This window comes from Tachypleus tridentatus, chromosome 8 (genome assembly GCF_004210375.1).
Source record: "Tachypleus tridentatus isolate NWPU-2018 chromosome 8, ASM421037v1, whole genome shotgun sequence".
Classification (NCBI taxonomy): Eukaryota; Metazoa; Arthropoda; class Merostomata; order Xiphosura; family Limulidae; genus Tachypleus; species Tachypleus tridentatus.
The window spans coordinates 135,585,964-135,606,649 of record NC_134832.1 but is presented as its reverse complement, the minus strand read 5'-3'; the positions used below and the strand labels follow the sequence as shown (position 1 = coordinate 135,606,649).

General features: G+C 36.6%; 1 long non-coding RNA gene across 1 annotated transcript in view; it reads left to right on the top strand.

Annotated features, from left to right (window-relative positions):
• Nucleotides 1-11,547, top strand: part of LOC143223578 (uncharacterized) — a 187,403-nt gene extending 175,856 nt beyond the window's left edge. The window contains exon 2 of the long non-coding RNA XR_013012967.1: nt 11,429-11,547. This is a non-coding gene — a long non-coding RNA (uncharacterized LOC143223578). The remainder of the gene's footprint in view (nt 1-11,428) is intronic.
• Nucleotides 11,548-20,686: the final 9,139 nt, after the last annotated feature.

Sequence of the window (20,686 nt, the reverse complement as noted above, 5' to 3'; positions counted from 1 at the left end):
CCATAAGTCGTCAAGAATACTCACTACTTTAACCTGTTAACAAGACTTAAATCGTGTTACATTTTTACTCGTTCAGACACTGCTTGGTCATCTATTTGGTTAAGTACTGTATGAAACAATAAACTGAAGAAAGGACGTGTAATAAAGTTTCAATGTAGGTTATTTATTAAAACTCAGTGTTTACTAGAATCCACTGTTTTAGTACTTTCAATTTACAGCCTAATAAACAAACCTGAATGGCAACAAGTGAATATATTTGGTTATAATTTATAGTGTTTTTAATAGACTATGCACTATGTATTACATACATGCTTATGTCTATATTGTTATGAAATTGTCTACCAAAAAGGAGTCAAAAATATGATCCAATATTAAATCTAAAACTTATTATTAAAGTATTGTCGAGCAACTACAATGCAGAAAAACGATAATTTGACCTTTTGTTTGTTTAGATGGGCTTTCCTACACATAAGTTTCAAATTATAATTTTTTGTACTACTAAGTATAAACTATTTATACTTATATATGCGTGTATTTGTTTTGTTTTTTGAATTTCGCACAAAGCTACTCGAGGGCTATCTGTGCTAGCCGTCCCTGATTTAGCAGTGTAAGACTAGAGGGAAAGCAGCTAGTCATCGCCATTCACCGCCAACTCTTGGGCTACTCTTTTACCAACGAATAGTGGGATTGATTGTAACATTGTAACGCCCCCGCGGCTGAAAGAATGAGCATGTTTGGTGTGAGGAGGATTCGAACCTGCGACCCTCAGATTGCGAGTTGAGCGCCCTAAACACCTGGCCATGAGGGGCCGCATTTATTTTTATGAGTAACATAATGATTATACCAATTATACTGTATACAGCAAAAAAGAACGTAATACAAAAACATTTATTTACATTAAATCGAAACAACTAGATAAAAACAAATAATAATAATGGATAAATAAAACCAAGGTACAAACTGTAATGTAGAAAACAAAGGTTGTATGTAGATCAGTAAATATAGAATTAATGGAATTAGGCTTCACGTCGTTGTGGAGCAACACACATTTCCAGATGGAACCACTATTCATCAGCTTTACAAATAACAATCCGCAAAACGAGAACCAAAACAAACTAGGAACAAATAGAAGTGTTCAACCCATGACATCCCACATCCAAAGAACCATCATACATCATCTGCAACAGTTCTACTGAAGAAGGAAAGCAAAGAACGGGGTTTAACAAAAAATAAAGCAGACGACTAAATATGTCCCTCTGTAAAATTTTCCTTCTGAGGTGGAATTACAGCTTAATAATAGTCATGTGCCTGCCTACCAAAGAGCAGAACGAAAATTGACTTATGACGGTTGATCATTATTCCTATTAGAGCAATATTTCATTGACTATCTCTTGTTGGGTACAAATGACTTTTCACATGTTCTTTTATCTGCCTTAAATCTAGTCTAAATCATGAATGCTGATACTGAACGAAAGGTTTCCGTTGTGACAATTTATGGCTCACAAAAGACAGAAACGAAACACTAATTTTTTTATGCACTTCTGGTTAGAAATTTATAAAAGGATAATGGGGGGTGGATAAAAACATCAGTAAAGTATGATGTTATTATGTTATTTTTGTATTCTTATTTCCATATCAACAGCTGGATAGTCACTGATAATTCTTATTTTTGTTCTTAGCAAATTAATTTAACACAATGGTACGTTCTTGTGGTTTAAAATAATCATTCATACCCCATTTCTCTTCCACTGATATTTGTTATAATTAAAAAAAAAAATTACGAGAGTTAGACATCTATGTACGCTTTCATTTCTAAGAAAGCCGGCCCCCGCTAGTACAGCGGTATGTCTCCGGATTTACAACGCTAAAATCAGCAGTTCGATTCCCCTCGGTGGGCTGAGCAGATAGCCCGATGTGGCTTTGCTACAAGAAAAACACACTCCATGAAAACCCGACTTACAGTAGCAATGCTCTTAGAATTATTAATACAAACAGCGACACTGGACAAACATTTTATCACATAATATTATGCAAAAGACACAAGAGCTCCGGGGCAGTGACGATTTTGCTTAGCTTATTTCGTCACCCGTAGAGCTGGGTAATCTCTCAATCGAGGTTGTAGCTCGAACACGTTGAGAAAAGCAATTAACATCTGGTATTTTCTAGTTGTTTGCTGCCATCTGTTGGAAATAAAGAGAAATGTTTAATTAAGACTACTAATAAAGCATGCATAAATAATCAAAAAATAACGCAATTCTAAGCACAAAAATGTTAACTGTGTTTCGTTTTGCGCAGAAAGAATAGTATGTAAGTTACATAGAATACATTATTGAGTTATGACATCAAGTTTCTTTTAAAATTAAATACCATTTTAATTAACTAAAAATGGCTTACTATTGTAAAATAAATAGTCGCATCATATCCCAATACTTCACCACATAGAAGAAAACCTACAAAACGTTATTTTGATTTCACAATAACACACAAATAATCAAAGTTCAAAGACTGATAAACGCTTGACGTTTTTCTACTATATCAAAATAAAAAATTAGAAATGAAATGCTATTCACTAAACTGCTACTTGGAAAATAAAATTAGGTTTTGGTTTGAACTTCGCACAAAGCTACACGAGGGTTATCTGCGCTAACCGTCCCTAATTTACCAGTGTAAGATAGAAGGAAGGCAGCTAGACATCACCACTCACCGCCAACTCTTGAGCTACTATTTTACCAACGAATAGTGGGATTGATCGTAACATTATAATCCCCTACCACTGAAAGGGCCAGCATGTTTGGTGTGACGGGGGATTCGAACCCGCGACCCCCGCATTAGGAGTTGAGTGTCTTAACCACCTGGCCGTGACAGGCCTCAATAAGATTGGGTCGTTTTATTTCAGGTAGGAAGAATTTAAAACGCAACTTTATTTGTTTCTTCTTTGTAACGCTGTTCAAGAAATAGTGAGGATCATAAAACAAATTAGCGAACACATAGCACATTCAAGTTAGTTGGAAGTAGAAACCTGGAGTTTAACACTGATTCTAAACCTTCCTAAAATCAGGTAGTTTTTAAAAGTATGATTTATACAGTCTCCCGCTGGGACAGTGGTGAGTATTCGAATTTACGATGCTAAAATGAGGGGGAGGCCCAGCATGGCCAAGCGTGTTAAGGCGTTCTACTCGTAATCCAAGGGTCGCGGGTTAGAATCCCGGTCGCACCAAAACATGCTCGCCCTTTCAGCCGTGGGGGCGTTATAATGTGAGGGTCAATCCCACTATTCGCTGGTAAAAGTGTAGCCTAATAGTTGGCGGCGGGTGGTTTTAGCACCCTTAGCAGTCTTACACTGCTAAATTAGGGACGGCTAGCGCATATAGCCCTCGAGTAGCTTTGCGCGAAATTCAAAACAAACCAAAATGAGGGGTTCGATTCCCCTCTGTGGACACAACTTATGGCATTGCTAAAACAAAACACAAACAATGGTTTTTACAAAAATTATTGCAAATATTTAAAAGTAATTGTGATTGTTTTCTTATTGCAAAGCCCTCCGCTAGTGCAGCAGTATGTCTACGGATTTACAACGCTAAAATCGGGGGTTCGATTCCCTTCGGTGGGCTCAGCAAATAGCCAGATGTGAATTTGCTATAAGAAAGCACACACACACACTTATAGCAAAGCCACATCGGGCTATCTGCTGAGTACACCGGGGGGAATCGAACCCTAATTTTAGCTTTGTAAATCCGTAGACATACCGCTGTACTAGCGGGGGGCATATAAAAACAAAAGTACAAATGTATTCATTTTGAATCAACTAATTTAACTAGTTTAAAAACCAGTTTCTACAGGGTTTTTGGTTTTATTTATTTATCGTTAAGCGCAAAGCTGCACATTTTGCTATCTGTGTTGTGCTCACCACGGGTATCGAAACCAGGTTTTAAGCGTTATAATTCCGTAGTCACACCGCTATGCAATGGTGGGCATTGTCACCACCCACCGCCAGCAATTGAGTTACACTTTTACCAACGAATAGCGGGATTGACTGAAACATTATAACGCCCCCACGGCTGAAGGGGTGAGCATATTTGGTGCGACAGGGATTCTATAAAGGACGGAATTAGACTGATATTCTTGTGAAATAATCAACAATTGTCAATTCATTTCTTCAAACATTGCGTTTTCCAGTGGCTCAACGGTAAGCTTGAGGATGTATGAAGTTTTAAGTTCGATGACCGCGATTGGCTAAGAGCTAGTAGCCCATTACGCATCTTTGTTCAATCAAACATTATTTTTTTTAAATATGAATTTTTTCTCTTGTACGTTCCAGTAAATTGCATGAATACCTGTAACCATTAATAATTTGTTGTTGGCCACTGTTCTTTAGTGGGCTTCTCACATCGTTTCAATACTGGATTTTACACCAAACTTTAATAAGAATTTCGATAATTATTATTATAAATGCTACGAAGAGATTACGATCCTCTTCTCTTTAAAGCGTATTACTTTCTATGTGGAACCACACGTTGTTAATTTTTATGTAATCGTTGGAAAGTGTAAAATATTTCGATTTTGAAGTTCAAAGAACATTTCTCAAGATTACTTCACGTTTGGAAAATTTCTGAGTATTTCCGCTAGAATTTAAATTATAAAATTATTTTTAAAATGCATTCATTTCGGCCTAAAAATGCATTTAATTTCACGGTTCTTTGCTTCTGTCATCCGAACATTGTAAATCTAATTCCAAATCTATCCGCGTGAAATGGTATGATATAATTTTTACGAAAATTAGAAAAGACAATAACAGAAATTATTTCTACGTTCACTGCCTAGTTTTGCTATCTTGCTTAATTCAATTAAGAATGTTGTAATGATTAAAATTACTGTATCCAACATTCACACGAATGATTTGGAGAAGAAACACATGTACACGGTTGAGGGAACGAAACCTAAACCTACGAACTGAGATGAACATCAAAATCTCATTAGAGCAGTTGATTAATTTAATTAGAGCAGTTAATTAATTTAATGAACGTTACTAATGTCTGCAACATCAAACAGAAATGAAATTGGTAACGAAGATAATGAACAAGCCTGAATTAATTTATCGGTTAAAGTGCTTTCTTTTTTTCCGCGTATTTATTTCCTCATCTATCGATTAATTTACTTCTGAAACTACTTTATACGTACATATCCTTCGACCTTCTTTCACTTTCATATTTTCATTTGTATTTATTTCTAAAATCATTTATTACTTATCTCTCTGTTTATGCACAAAGTTAATTGGCGGGACGTGGGCCTGTGGTTAACAAGCTTGCCAACCTTTTTACTCATTTCTATACTTGTCTTATTCATACCTACCATTATTTTATTCATGCTAATTGTTTCAATAAACTATTTCAAACTATAAATATTTTGAATTACACACTACTGTGTAAAAATGTTATGTCAAAGTCAAAAATTAGATTTTAAGTTACTTTCTAAAAACAGTTGAAGATAAATTGCATGTGAAACATCAAAATGTCATTTATCTTCATATTTAGAACAAAAGAAACTCGGTGGAAGTGTTTGAGTTCAGTAAACAGTTAATATTTTGTGGGATCCTACTTTTACTTTAATAACAGCAGACAGTTTTTCAGGCATTGTTGTAGCATATTTAATCAAAGTGTCCTTTGGAACTTTACTTCAAGTGTCTCTAATACACTCCCATAAAGTTTCATTGTAAGTAATTTTTTTATTTGTCAAGTTCTTGATCAATCAAATCTCAGATCTCATCAATTGGGTTGAAATCGGTGCAAATTGGGGTCATTGTATCATTTAAATGACTCCAACATTACTTTGCTAAGTAACTACTGCACAGGTTGGATGAGTGTTTAGGGTCATTATCTTCTTGGTAGTGGGATTCCTTGTCAATAGTACACAAACCATTGGATATACCATGATGGATTAGTATCTGATGGTACTTGTGCTGATCCATTATTCCTTTTATTTTGCAAGTATCTCCTGTCGCCTCTGTACAAAACATCCCCAAACCATTACACCACCTCCCCCATGTTTCGTGGTAGATGATATGTGTTGAAGTAAGTATCTTTCACTCTTCATACCTCGGATGTACAACCTACGCTTTGAATCAGATATTTCAAACTTGGACTCATCCGTCCATAACAACCTTTTCCAGCTTTTGTACTTTTTAGCAAATTTCAGTCTCTTGACAACATTTGGAAATCAAAGCTAAAGTTTATTAAACTGTTACACAACCAAATATTCCATTCTCATTTAGTTTTATTGATACTGTAGATATGGACACTTTTCTGTCATTTGGTACATGGTTGTTTATCTCATGCTTGAGATCAGCGTCAGTATTCCTTCTGTCCTGAAGGCTGCATAAACAATGACTCTTAACATCAGTATCGTTGAGTTCAGGTGTTCTGTCTCTTCCCTTCCTATTTTCAAATATACATGTCTTGGTCTCACAATCTATGGTGTACTTGACAGTATTCGGGGAACATTTCAAGTCTGCAGCCATTAGTCACAGAATCCAACTAGCATCACATAAAGCTTTATGTGAACACAATGCTCTACTGACAATTCTCTACGCTGTTTGGACAGCGGTATGACAACAAAACTTGATATATGGTATTAAATACTGTTTTTATCAAGGTTTATTTGTGAAGTACCATTAAATTGAATTCTTCTAGCATATACTGGTACCATATGTTAGCTCCTTGCTGGCTTCTTTCTATATGGTTAAAACACTAAATAGGGTACCATGACAGTTATTTTAGGCCCTATGTTTGATTAGTATGTTCATTCAAGCAGAACCTTGGTGACATACCCTTGGTACAAATATACTGAAATTCTAAATAATAATAAGTATTCTCACCCTGGCTCATTCAACAGCCACATGTATCAGTAAAACAGTACCAGTGTTGAAATATACATTCTGTAACGTTTTGGAAGAATGGTAAAACATTATCTTGTCCTAACATATTTGTACAGTACTGTATGAGTGTTTTCATGTTATTTATTATTCAAATACAGCATTACTTCGTTGTGAACTACTCGACTTATTTGCATCAAAAACAATATTTTCAACTTTTATTATATGCATTATTAATCAAATATATTCGCTTTTCATTAATAATACATAACACAAAGTTAAAATAACTCGAAACAACGAATCAGCTTCATTCTTAATTATTTACTTCAATAATACTTTGATGTTGAATCGTTCACTTCATTGAAGTTAATATAAATCATATTATATTTGTGTTCATGATAGTTTTAACAGTATATGTCATTTTTAATTACCTTTTATAATAGTACTAGCACTCAACAGAATGTGACTTTGATATACGAAAACACACACATTAGTACTAGCAGAAATGGCCCGGCACGGTCAGATGGTTAAGGTACTTGACTCGTAATCTGAGGGTCGCGGGTTCGAATCCCCGTCACACCAAACATGCTCGTCCTTTCAGCCGTTAGGGCGTTACAATGTGACGGTCGAACCCACTATTTGTTGGTAAAAGAGTAGCCTAAGAGTTGACGGTGGGTGGTGATGACTACCCGCTTTCCCTGCTAAATTAGGAACGGTTAGCGCAGATAGCCCTCGAGTAGCTTTGCGCGAAATTAAAAAAAAACAGATCGCCGACCCGTAGAGCGCTCGAGGCAAATTCGCAGGGGTCGCAGAGTTCGTATCTCGTACAGGGGCCCTAATCGATCATTATTACCCTACACAAAAACAGCTAAGTAAATCTGAATTTCACGTTTTACTGATGCAAATTACAACTGTCTTCACTACAATTACACGTTTTATTTCATCTTACCAGCTTTAATTATACTGAATTTTATCTTGTTCCCTTCTAATTAATACGTGCTTAAGTATTATAACATATTACAATAATATATTAAATTGTCTACTTTCTTATCCTAAACTCATATTACTTTCTTTCTTACTTTACCTACTATAATAACATTAACTAAATCACATTTAGTCCTAGCACAGCCTTTTAGTAAGGGCGCTCGACTCGCACTAGGCAGCTTGTGGGTTCTTATCCCGTCACTGAACAGACTTGTTATTTCAACTATTGGCCAGCAAGGCGCTGCCCGAGAGCTGTCTTCCCTCTAGTATTTCATTTCAAAATTAAGAGACGTCTAACGTTAATAGTCTGCGTAGATTTAAGCGAAATTCAAAAACAAACAAGAGAGAATTCTCAATAGCTGAGGCTGTAATTAGATCTCAGATCGGTCAATAGATAGAGCTATGAGCTGAATGAAAGCTCATACTTGAAAAAAAAAAAAGAAAGCAGATCTATTCTATGAACCGTTATGCTGCGGCTAGCAAACAAAACTGGGGTTACCTACTTTGAATGAATAAAATTTAATGAGGAATAATAATGAACATTTCATAACGTTCTTGTTACATCTTCAGTTTTGTATCTGCAAGATTAAAAATAGAATAAATCAATGTGGTAAAGATAGTTACTTTGGGAATATTTTTTTTTTAAATAATATTTCTCAAAAACGCACTGAACAGAATATATATACGGAATAAGCCAAAATACGTTCCACAGAAATAAAACATTTATTAATATTTAGAAGATGTTATTGAATTAAGAGACTGTTTTATACTAATAACACGAGGCCTGTAATTAGTAGTTGAAAGCTGAAGAACAACAGAAGTAAAGAAAGATCATAATTTTTAGTTGACTCTGTATGAAACTTCCATGGGTTCGGGCATACGTGGCGTTGAAGCTTCTGCTCGTTAATAGTAGACAAGAACTAAACAAAGGAGCTATGCAGTTTTCTTTATAATACAAAACAACATTTCTATCTGAAGTGGACTCCTTTAATTTATTTTTTTTTATTTCCTTTAATTACGCTCAGGCCCGGCATGGCCAGATGGTCAGGACGCTCAATTCGTAATCTGAGAGTCGCAGGCTCGAATCCCCGTCACTCTAAACAGGCTTTCTCTTTCATCTGTGGGGTGTTATAACGTGACGGTCAATCCCCCTATTCGTTGGTTAAAGAGTAGCCTAAGAGTTGGCGATGGATGGTGATTACTAGCTACCTTCCCTTTAGTGTTGCACTGCTAAATTAGAGATAGCTAACGCAGATAGCCTTCCTGTAGCTTTGTAGGAAATTCATAACCAAGAAATTTATAGTTAATTTTTGGAAGATTATAAATCTACGAGTTGTTTAGAAACTTTTAAACAATGTAGTCCGCACAAGGACAACAGGTTAAACAGAATGATAAATCACAACGAATAGTTGCGCTGGTATCAAAAAACATAAATAATTTTATCGAACAATCATACCGTTTGAAGTTAAGCACAAATCTACACGATGGGCTGGCTATTTCTGCTCTGCCCACCACGGGTATCGAATCCCAGTTTCTAGCGTTGTAAATCCGCAGACATTGTGCCACTGGGAGGAGCAACAGTTATGGAAACAAGTTACAACTGTGCACGTGAATTGTGAATTTCGTTATGATCTTAAATGACGATAGTAAAATATTTTCGTTTTAATCAGGAATATCTGAACAAGAGAAAGATCTTGATAAGTTAACCTTTGTTCTCTCACTGATGTTTATTTTCAAAACCAACTACTCTCATTTGATATCCTTTTTTTCCAACCTTAAGAATTGTTTACGAATAGGACACGAATATATAGTAAAACAAAAAAAAACACTTTAGGCAGCATCGCTATAGTTCTGTTGATGGCTTCGCCACGTGAGTTCCTTTTCTAATGTAAATACGTCTTACTGACCATTCCAATTCCTAAGTGGTCAGCTCATCCGGCGATGATTGTCCAGTGGGGAAAGTTATGGTCACAAACAGTAAGAGTCGCTGCTCGCATCTCTTACTGTTGCCATGACGACAAGTTGTTGTCAGAACTTGGTGGTACCGAGGAAGTTTCCAGAAGACAAAGATAAAACCTTTCAGTAATGATGGAACAGACGGCTTCCCTTCTCATTTCTAATTCAGCAGAGCCGATCTTAACGGCTCCCATAGAGGCTGTGATTGATAGCAAGATAAATAATATAATAACGATTTCTAGGCTTTCGCACCATCTCGTTGCCGTATTAAATTCAGATGACTAAGAACAGAATTTCAAATGTCGCAAAGCTGTCGGCTACACGACTATCAGACGACTGATTACCCGCGAGCTCGTGCAGTCAGTGCTCGTGACGGTGCGAGAGAACTGATTTCCGCTCTTGTGCTTGTGGTTAGTAGAGTGGGTCGAGCTCTCTCTGTATTCTTGTTGGTGACACGAGCACCCTTCTTGCTCGCGAGCTGATTCCCGCCTTCTACCACTTTATCACATTACGTGTAATAAACTGTAAAACAAAGCAAACGCCTGATGTTATTAAATATATCAAACCACAATATATCTATCAGTGGTCTTACGTATTTGTTAAAGATTGCCTCTGTTTCCTGTCTTTTTTTCTTAATTTTTGTAATTCAGGTAATCATTTCATATAGTAGTTTAGTATATATAGGCAAATAATTTTGGTTTTATTATGAACTTCGGCTGCGACGAGCTGTCTTTAGTAAAAATATATGTATATATTCAAAATATACACTTATCTTCTATAAATATGAAATGCTAAACAGAAAATAGTTAATTGACAAACATGCGATCAAATACTTTAATTGACGGTTAACTTAATGCTGTTAAATAAAACATTTCCTTCGAGATTTCGCCGAATATGACCTAGTGACCATCGTGACCATAGTTACAGCTTATTCCGAGCCCGCAGTTTCTATACCTTTAGAGAGCACAGCACAGATAGCCCGTTTTGCAGTTTTGTGCTTAACTACAAACAAAGAAAAACGAATAACTGTTATGCTTATTGACACTTACACGAGCAATCTATTTTCAACATCATTACGTATCCAACACTAGATCTATTCGATCTGCAGTTCAACACGCTAACTACTAAGCTACGCGCGGCCAGGGATATCTATTTACATATTTGTTGTTTTATAATAACAACTGCCTTTCTTGTTTTAGCATTTGATTTAAGAATAATAATATATAATGTTTCAAAGTTACTTTTGTAATCTGAGGGTCGCGGGTTCGAATCCCCGCGCAAACATGCTCGCCCTTTCAGCCGTGATGGCGTTATAATGTAACGGTCAATCTCACTATTCGTTGGTAAAAGAGTAGCCCAAGAGTTGGCGGTGAGTGGTGATGACTAGCTGCCTTCCCTCTAGTCTTACACTGCTAAATTAGGGACGGCTAGCACAGATAGCCCTCGAGTAGCTTTGTGCGAAATTCAAAACAAAAAAAACAAACTTTTGTAGCGTTGATGAGAATGTATACAAATATACTACGTAAACCCAGTTACACGTCATTTACGTTGTGGTTGAGGTAACTTATAATTGTCGCATTATGTACATCTGTTACAGATTTCTTTTCTTTTTCTCCATAGGTGAAAATTGAAAAGAATATCTGTGACGTAACAGCTCGATCCCTGCAGTTTCGCTTATTCAAAGCTCAGCGGTACAGGGTTGGAAAGCAAACCAAATAAATACAGTTAAGCCTCTTTCAACGGTGCTGTGTAGATAATAGTTTGAGATTTCTGAGTCCGTTTTACTTCAACATACAGTAAACTCAATTAATTTAGGTACGTCATAACATTATTCAGACACCTAGATTAGTTTAGTTTACTTTATGATAAATTAAAAGGGGCAAAAACCTCATAATTATTGTCAAGTTAGATTTATTTCTTTAGTGAAAATACATATAGAGATAAAATACATGTCTAAAACAAAAAAAAAAACACTTTATTATTATTTGCAACGTTTTGGGCAAAAGCTCTTCATGAGACAGTTTAAACCGTGTTCCATCTAAGCCTTTTTTCTATGTAGCACGATTTAATCTGCCCCAAGAAGGGCTTTTGCCCGAAACTTTGCAAACAATAATAATGTTCTTTTATTATAGCCGTATGTGTTTCACCAGTTTTTAACACTTTCTTACAATTCTCGTGGTTTTTTATATTGCGCGTTTTCTATATGCAAGTAAACTAGTCTTATAGACCCTGTTGCAAAGTCACCTCTATTTTGTACACAAGTGAAGCCATGGTAATTACGTGACTGATTAACAAAAAGATAACGTGTTTTTTCCCCATCAGTAAGTGTCATCAAACAGTTCATGGATAACTACATATTTTTTTCCCCATCAGTAAGCGTCATCAAACAGTCCATGGATAACTACATATTTTTTTCCCCATCAGTAAGCGTCATCAAACAGTCCATGGATAACTACATATCTTAGGTCCTGTGTACCGGGTTAAACACATGTTTTTCTGTAACACGTGATACCAAAATACGTGACAACGAGTCAGATTTTGTCTCAGCTTGTGTATCTTGATGAATGCACATAAAGATACTAATAATTTTCGTGCAGTCCTCTCCTTGACATAGCGACAGAGTCTATATAGTTAGTTATTAATGTTTTGAAAGAAATAGCCTTCCTAGCTCTAAGCAACATGACATTTCCCAAAATGTCCGGGGCCCATAATGATTATGTCAGAGTTCCTAGCAGAAAGCTAAGAAACGACTTCCGGATAGATAGAGTCTAAAGTCAGCACTGTAAAAGGCAAAATGTATACACTAGAAGTCTGATGCCGGCTCTTCAAAGAAAACTACTTGCTCCCCTCGCTAGAAAATCGTTGATGGTTCCGTCCGGTCCTTTTAGTACTTTTAATGACACGCACTCCAACTTATGACGGCTCATATATTACCGTCACTGTCTGCGAAGCAAAACGAAAGTAATTTCGATAAAAAAAAAAAGAAAAGTTTACGTCTTTCTTTTTCAGTAATTGGTTCTTGGGTGATGGTCCCTTATTTCTCAAAGTCGAAGCACAAAGTAATAATTCTAACATCATGTTTTTGTTATTTCAGCTCTCTTATTTTAATGTCCAGATTTCCAAATCTTTACTGGTGTATATATATGTGTATGAAGTATTTGGAAATCAAAGATAACTATATTCAGGAACGCTGTGTTACTGATATAATTTCATAACTATTAAACATTATAGTTTTTAACTTGTTTTAATTATCTCTTTATACCTTGCGTCTTGACAAGAGATGCACTTAAGTTCGTTAGAACCTTTAAACAATATCTACTTTTAATACTTTTATGGAATTTCCTAATATAAGTCTAACAAAATGTCTACATATTATTGTAGGTGTTTTCTTAAACCAATCAATTTGCGTTGTTACGTGTTTTGTCTCTTCTCGCGTTAGACTTTGAATAGAAATAAAGGAGCAAAGAGCGCGAAAACACCTGATAAAACTTTTGCTAATACCCGGATGTACTTGGTCTTTTCTTCTTTTTTTTGTCTTTCTTTCTCTGTTCATAACGGCAGCGGCAGCTGGCGGTTTCATCAGAGTGACTGCAAAGCTGTAATGAGATGGTAGAAACGTGAGCACGTGGTAGTATCACTTCTATCTGACAACCACAGCCGACACTTGTGAAGTCGAGTGCAGCTATAGCTCGTGAAAGCAAGCCAGCGTGTTTATTATGCACGGGAAAACTTTGGTCGAAAAATGTACTCTGCCGCAAGTGCACAGTTACTTCGTGAGTTCTACGTGCAAATACAGCACGAGGAATAAATGGATCACGTGAGAATAATAACAATGCAAAACGTGGTGGCCAGGGAAAAAATTAAATTGAGATGTTCGGACTGAAAGACTTTCTGAAAATTCACATTTCAAACTTCAGGTCGTAATATAAATGTAATTATTTACGCCCACCTTTAATAGACATCTGTAAGTCATAGAAAACCCAATCCCTCGAGTAGAAAAGAAAAATATCTAGAATGGAAGAACGTAACGCGAACTTTTAGCCATTATATTTACTTCCACAAACTAAATAGATATATTAACATTTCACGCTGTTTGTTAACTGTTCTGGGTTTTCCTCGTTCTAACAGTAGGTGTACAAAACGTTTCAAAAATTACGCCTGTTCGTACAGATGCATGAAACGTTTGCTTTATTGTTACAGTAACCAACTGCTATCTTAGTTAGTATTCAGAACTGGTAGTGAAAACTATAGAATTTTAGACATTTTCGACAATGAAATTGGAAAAAGCTACGTATACTTTACAGATAGAAAGTATCTTTAGAAATAAAAAAACTTCAATGTTCTATTTTAATTATCTGGAAAATTACATAACATTTTTTTAGTTTGTGTTAAGTTGCTCTAACAACACCCACTGCCAACTTTTCCATAACTTTAATGGAATATTGAAGTTTAACTGTAACTTTTATAAAGTACTCACGGGCCTCAATGTTCCTTTTTTTTTTTTTCTGTAAAAGGACATGAACTGTTGACCCAGATTCTCAGTCTGTCAATGCTAAGCACTAAGTCACGCCTGTTCCATACTAATATTTGTCACTATATACGTGATTGGTATCAATTAGATAAAAAAAACAACAACAACTAGAACTGAACGTTTAAATTTAACATTTAAAAATAAAAAATAAACGAAGATGTAGAGGGTTAGTTTGTTTTTGAATTTCGCACAAAGCTACTCGAGGGCTATCTGTGCTAGCCGTCCCTAATTTAGCAGTGTAAGACTGGAGGGAAGGCAGCTAGTCATCACCACCCACCACCAACTCACCAACGAATAGTGGGATTTACCGTCACATTATATACCCCCACGCCTGGGAGGGTGGGCATGTTTAGCGCGACGCGGGCGCGAACCCGCGGATTACGAGTCGCACGCCTTACGCGCTTGGCCATGCCAGGCAGATGTAGAAGGAGTTAAACATTAAAACATCAAAAAAAGGCATTCAACATTTCACAAAGAAAGTGTAGGTAAACTCATTCTAAAATCTTTAGGTTTACCAGCTTGTTTACCAACAAAACAAACCAATTGTGTCCAAATTATGTTTCCGATACTGTTTTGAAGATTTTCCATCATAGTAATAAAGTAAAAAGACAACGATTTTGTAAATAAGTAGGGGGCCGAAATTCAAAGTTGACTGTAATTTGAGATAATAGTAGATAAAACATTTTAATATTGCATTAGAATTAAATGAAAACTTAAATCAGGGCAGTTGAAGTTACAAAATTAAACAGATTTCATATTCCAATAGTTATTTTCTGTAAAGTACAAATTATTTTCGGGTTCATTGTTACAAAAACGATATTATAAATCCACTGTAATAATTGATCAATAATATAATTTATAAAATAACACCCTACAAAGGTCGTTTTACGTAAGAGCAAATCTATCTGGTTTCTTTGAAATGTCACGCAAAGCTACACGAAGGCTATCTGTGCTAGTCGTCCCTAATTTAGCTATGAAAGGAAAGGTACTAATGACCATCCACTGCCACCTCTTGGACTACAATAGTGGGATTGAGTGGCACATTATAACGTCCCCCATGGCTGTTAAGGTGAACATGGTTAGTGTGCTGGGGATTCGAATACGCGAACTTTAGAATGCGAGGTAAGCTCCCTAAGTACCCAACCAAGCCAGGCCCACAAATCTCTCCTTATTACATTAGATATTTGATAACTTTATTTAAAACAACTTTAGTAACCACCACCGGTTGTTACTCAAGAAAATGTATTTCAAGCTTCAAAATGTTCAAATTTTCACTGAAAAGAGAAAATACAGTAAACGTACAGATGCGCTAACGGGTTGTATAAAGAACGCTTAATCTAATACTGTTATATAGTTTTTTATTGTTTATCATCAATTTATTTAAAGTTATTGCTTTCTTAATATTAATTACGGATTGTTCTTTTCTATTATGTATATAATCCCAAATTAGGAGCAAAAAACTTCCGCCTTTTTCTTTCTTTTGACCCGTGAGGACGTTATAATGATACGATCAACCACAATATTCGATTTGACAAGAGTAGCCCATGTCTTGGCAGTGTATGATACTGTCTCTATCACCTCAAAATTAGTGACGATCAAAGCAGGAAGCCTTCGAGTGACTTTGAGTGAAATTCAACGAACAAACAGACACATACGTAATCGGTTTCTGAAATCAAACAGCAGTTTTACCCCCGTTTCTGAGTTCCCACCATTCCTTGTTCAAAGTTGACCGAGTGGTTACCCTGTCGAATTGCAGACAGAAGGAGTCTACATACAATTCATAATGCCACTGAACCACATCGGCTCTGTTAGCTGAAAGCGTGTTATAAAAGTAACAGAAAATACAGTTACTTGACTCAAAACAAGTGTTACTGAGAGGTTCAGTAACACAAACGTAGAAAAGTTATGCTAGAAACTTTTTTGGAGGGGGGCTTTAACCTGGCCGTTTAGCACAAATTTCTCATAAGGTGCTGTACATATTGAAAATTCCAATTTTGATAATCAACTATGTGTTTTTCTAATAAAATAAAAGGCGACCAATTTGATAACCCAGTTTTCTTTTTTTCATACTAAACAAACAATGCTTATTGACTCATAAAAATATCGAACAATATGTTAGGTTTTTTTTGAATTACGCGCAAAGCTACTTGAGAGCTATCTGCGCTAGCCGTCCCTACTTTAGCAGTATAAGACTAGAGGGAAGGCAGATAGTCATCACTACCCACCGCCAACTCTTGGGTTACTTTTTTTACCAACGAATAGTGGGATTAACCGTCACATTATAACGCCTCCACGGCTGAAAGGGCGAGCATGTTTGGTGCGACCGGGGTTTGAACCCGCGACCCTCGGATTACGAGTCGAACGCCTTAACCCACCTGACCGTACTGGGCCGAAACTTAATTATATAATTGACGTTTTCAAGGAAATCACATGAATATAGGCCCGGCCTGGCCAGGTGGTTAGAGCGCCTGACTCGTTATTCGAGGGTCGCGGGTTCGAATCCCCTAACACCAAACATGTTCGCCCTTTCAGCCGTGGAGGCGTTAAAATGTGACGGTTAATCCCACTATTCGTTGGCAAAAAAGTAACGCAAGAGTTTGCGGTGGGTAGTGATGACTAGCTGCCTTCCCTCTTATCTTACACTGCTAAATTAGAGACGGCTAGCGCAGATAGCCCTCGAGCAGCTTTGCGCGAAATTCAAAACAAATAAATAATTATGTTTTGGAATATATAGACATTACTTGCCTTTTAAAATAATAAAATGTTCTTCCATAGAGGATAAAAAGAGAAAGAATGGAGTACAATAGTTTCAGAATTCAAAACAAGATCAATTTCCATTTTCAAGTCCTCATCCGTTGCCGAATATATGATAAACACTCAAAATAGAACCATACGTGTCTTAAACCTGACAGTCTTCTGATGTTCTACAAGACATACGGTAACAGAACGGAACGCTAAACAACACAATAAGTGCATTTCGGACACTAATAAGTACACCAACAACCATATCAAGAGCCATATAATACATGTGACCGTCCTCAGTCAAGTTCTTTATCATCAGTGGTACTAGAAGTGTTTTGTTATTGTGCTTCACACCTGCAGTGGACTTGTATAAGTGAAACTGTTCTTAGAACATCCACGTGAGACAATTTGTTGTTGGCTGCTAGCATGTGTAAAAATTTCCATGGGTACTGCAACTTTGTGGTTGATTAGAGACGAAACGGGACCATTTTCTACCTTTAACCCATACTCCACCCTCATTTAGCCCGGTCTTCAAATTTATGCCAGTTACTTACTTGATGATGAACTTAAAGAATGTCTAAGTAGGTTGTCCTGCTTGTTGAGCCATGGGTTGAGCAGGAACAAAATTCAGCGATATCACCATCAAGTCGCGTAGTTCGTCTAAATCTTTGGATTTGGCACTGTCCGTGGTGGATGAACTTCTCACGGATATGTTGAAGCAAGTTGTTTGATGAAGATGTGTCTTCGAAATTGAGTACTTCTGAGCGCCATTGTTGTGATGAATAAACTATTTAGAGATGCTTAACTTTACCGATTTCAAACAAAGATAAAATCACATCGCGTTCAGACACAGCAGGAACAGAAAGTAGGCATGTACACACTTCTCACCAGATACATTATTTTGCTATGTGCCTAATTACTTGCGTGATGTAATATTAGAATACCTGTATCGTTTGCTGCGAAAATGGCCTTTCGAACTATTAACACATCTCCTTCCTGTGCTGCATGGTCTAAGTTGATCCCAAGCAGATGACTGAAGGTGCAATACCAGCAGGATAATAAAACTTTCATTATTATATTTGCTCGATACAAATGATGCCTCGTCTTTCGGAACGGGGGTAAAGCTGTTGGTCACTTTATCAGTACATGATGTTTGCTGTAGTCGCCGTTTCTTCTCTTCTTATCAGTTTATCGTTTATATTTCATAGCTATCAAAGATCGCCCACATAGCATTGTTCGCTTCTTTTGTTCGTACTGGAGTAGATATCAAAGAATCAAACGTGTGTTCATAATTCTAACTTTAGGCCATGGAATACGAGGAATCAGAGCACTGCCATCATACGCTCTGCCTAAGTCGATTGAACAAGGTAGTTGATTTGCTATGTCTGTCCTCATTTGACGCAAATGCTTCGCTTGTTGTCATTTTTGGATTGTCCTCATACCTCCTTTCTGTTGAAATAGGGAAGAGACACAGAGACAAGTTCTGTGTGTGTGTGTGCTCTTTCCTGAAGGTCCAGTGGTGTTGGTAATGGAAAACATACGATGAAACAGTTCATCATATAACAAAAAAACCTCTTTCCTGGAGGTCCAGTGGTGTTGGTAATGGAAAACATACGATGAAACAGTTCATCAGATAACAAAGGAACCTCTTCTTTACACGCTTTGATTGCTTTCTGCATGACAGAGGATCTGTGGCTTATTCTGTTCTCTTCATCTTCACGTCCTCAAACGTCTACCCATCCACTGTAGGTTCTCTTGAATTTTTCAGTCAATGCTAACAGCCTCATCAACATTCACCCTTCAATTTGCAATCACTCTGGTGGCGAGTTCCCCAGTTCATGGATTGTGAAAGGATTATTGTCTTTAGAATTGTTACAGTTTTGGTCAAATTGTCTTTGTCGTGCTTCGTGTTTCGAAGGTGAACATCTCTATGTTTCTCTGAACATGTTCCTGCATATGTAAATTCAGTGACCGTAGTGCATCTGTGTACTGTTCCATGATATGTGCAGATAAAAACTATTACATTTTAGCTGAATCTCTGTGTGTGATGTTAATCAATTCTCCTTATGTTTCCTTGGTCTCAACAGACTCATTGCATTCTCCTGAAGTACTATTTTCATAATTTTATTTGATGTTCGTTGTATTAACTCATTGAATATTTGTGTATTCATACGCGATTATTGAATTCAAAACATAATATTAAATTACTATAGGTATCTTGAAATACGATTACTTATGTCTGTTTTCGTTGAAAACTTAGAATAGAGCTTTTGTCAATATTAAATGTCTGTCACATTCACCTTAAAATTCCCAAAGTTTCTAAACCTTAATATCCGACGATATTAGTCCCCGCTAGTACAGCGGTAAGTGTCGGATTTACAACGCTAAAATTAGCGGTTTGATCCCCCTCGGTGGGCTCAGCAGATAACTCTATGTGGCTTGGCTATAGGAAAACGCACACACCCTACGATATTAAAGTTTCATTTATTTTATTTTGTTTACAAAATTATGCAAACAAATATGTTAGATAGTTTTATTGAATATTATCACGAGAAAAACTCAAGTGTAAGAACCTTAACTGTATTGATTCAATGTTTAATACAGTTATTTTCACACGAAAAAGTGCCTTATATAGGCCTAACTTTGATCTGCAAAAAAACAACAACAAATTTCCCCATATGAGAGATTGTATTAATTTTTCCTGCAGCTTTTAAATACCCATATGTATGTTTCATAACCAGAACTTGGTTGCCATGGAAAATGTCCGAGCTGGTCATATGTTTTGTCAATTTCTACCTGTAATATAATAATTTCAATGACGCCAGCTCAAAACGAGACTAGACATGCTGCAGTATTACTATTGTTGGCGTGCGACTCGTAATCTAAGGGTCGCGGGTTCGCGCCCGCGTCGCGCTAAACATGCTCGCCCTCCCAGCCGTGGGGGTGTATAATGTGACGGTCAATCCCACTATTCGTTGGTAAAAGAGTAGCCCAAGAGTTGGCGGTGGGTGGTGATGACTAGCTGCCTTCCCTCTAGTCTTACACTGCTAAATTAGGGACGGCTAGCACAGATAGCCCTCGAGTAGCTTTGTGCGAAATTCCAAAACAAACAAACAAAATACTATTGTTGGTAAGAATAAAACCACTAAGCGTGATCTTTAGTACACGAACTTATGTTTTATACCTGTATTTTTCCGCATGTATTATCAAGAACTTTACCCCCAAAATTAAGTCATTAAAGTGACATCAAGCAAGGTGTATTTTTTTTTCAAAGAGCTATGTTTACGAAGTTGAAGATGAGTTTCATTAACTTTCGTTAACTGTCGACCTGACTTTGTTCAAAACACTGCTGAATCTAAGTATGATGTTAATTATTCATGCTTAGATTTTTATATTTTAGAGCAACAACGTGATGAAACTACTTTCATAACAAATATGAATTAATAGATTTACCGTCGGAAACGTTTTAAATATCATATCGACTCAGTCAGTATGTGAAAAACTTGTTACGTTAGGTCGACGAACTTTACCAGTAATGCATCTAGCCTAAAGTGTACCGGTAACCATGGTGACTCAAATGTCAACAATAACTATCATATACATAA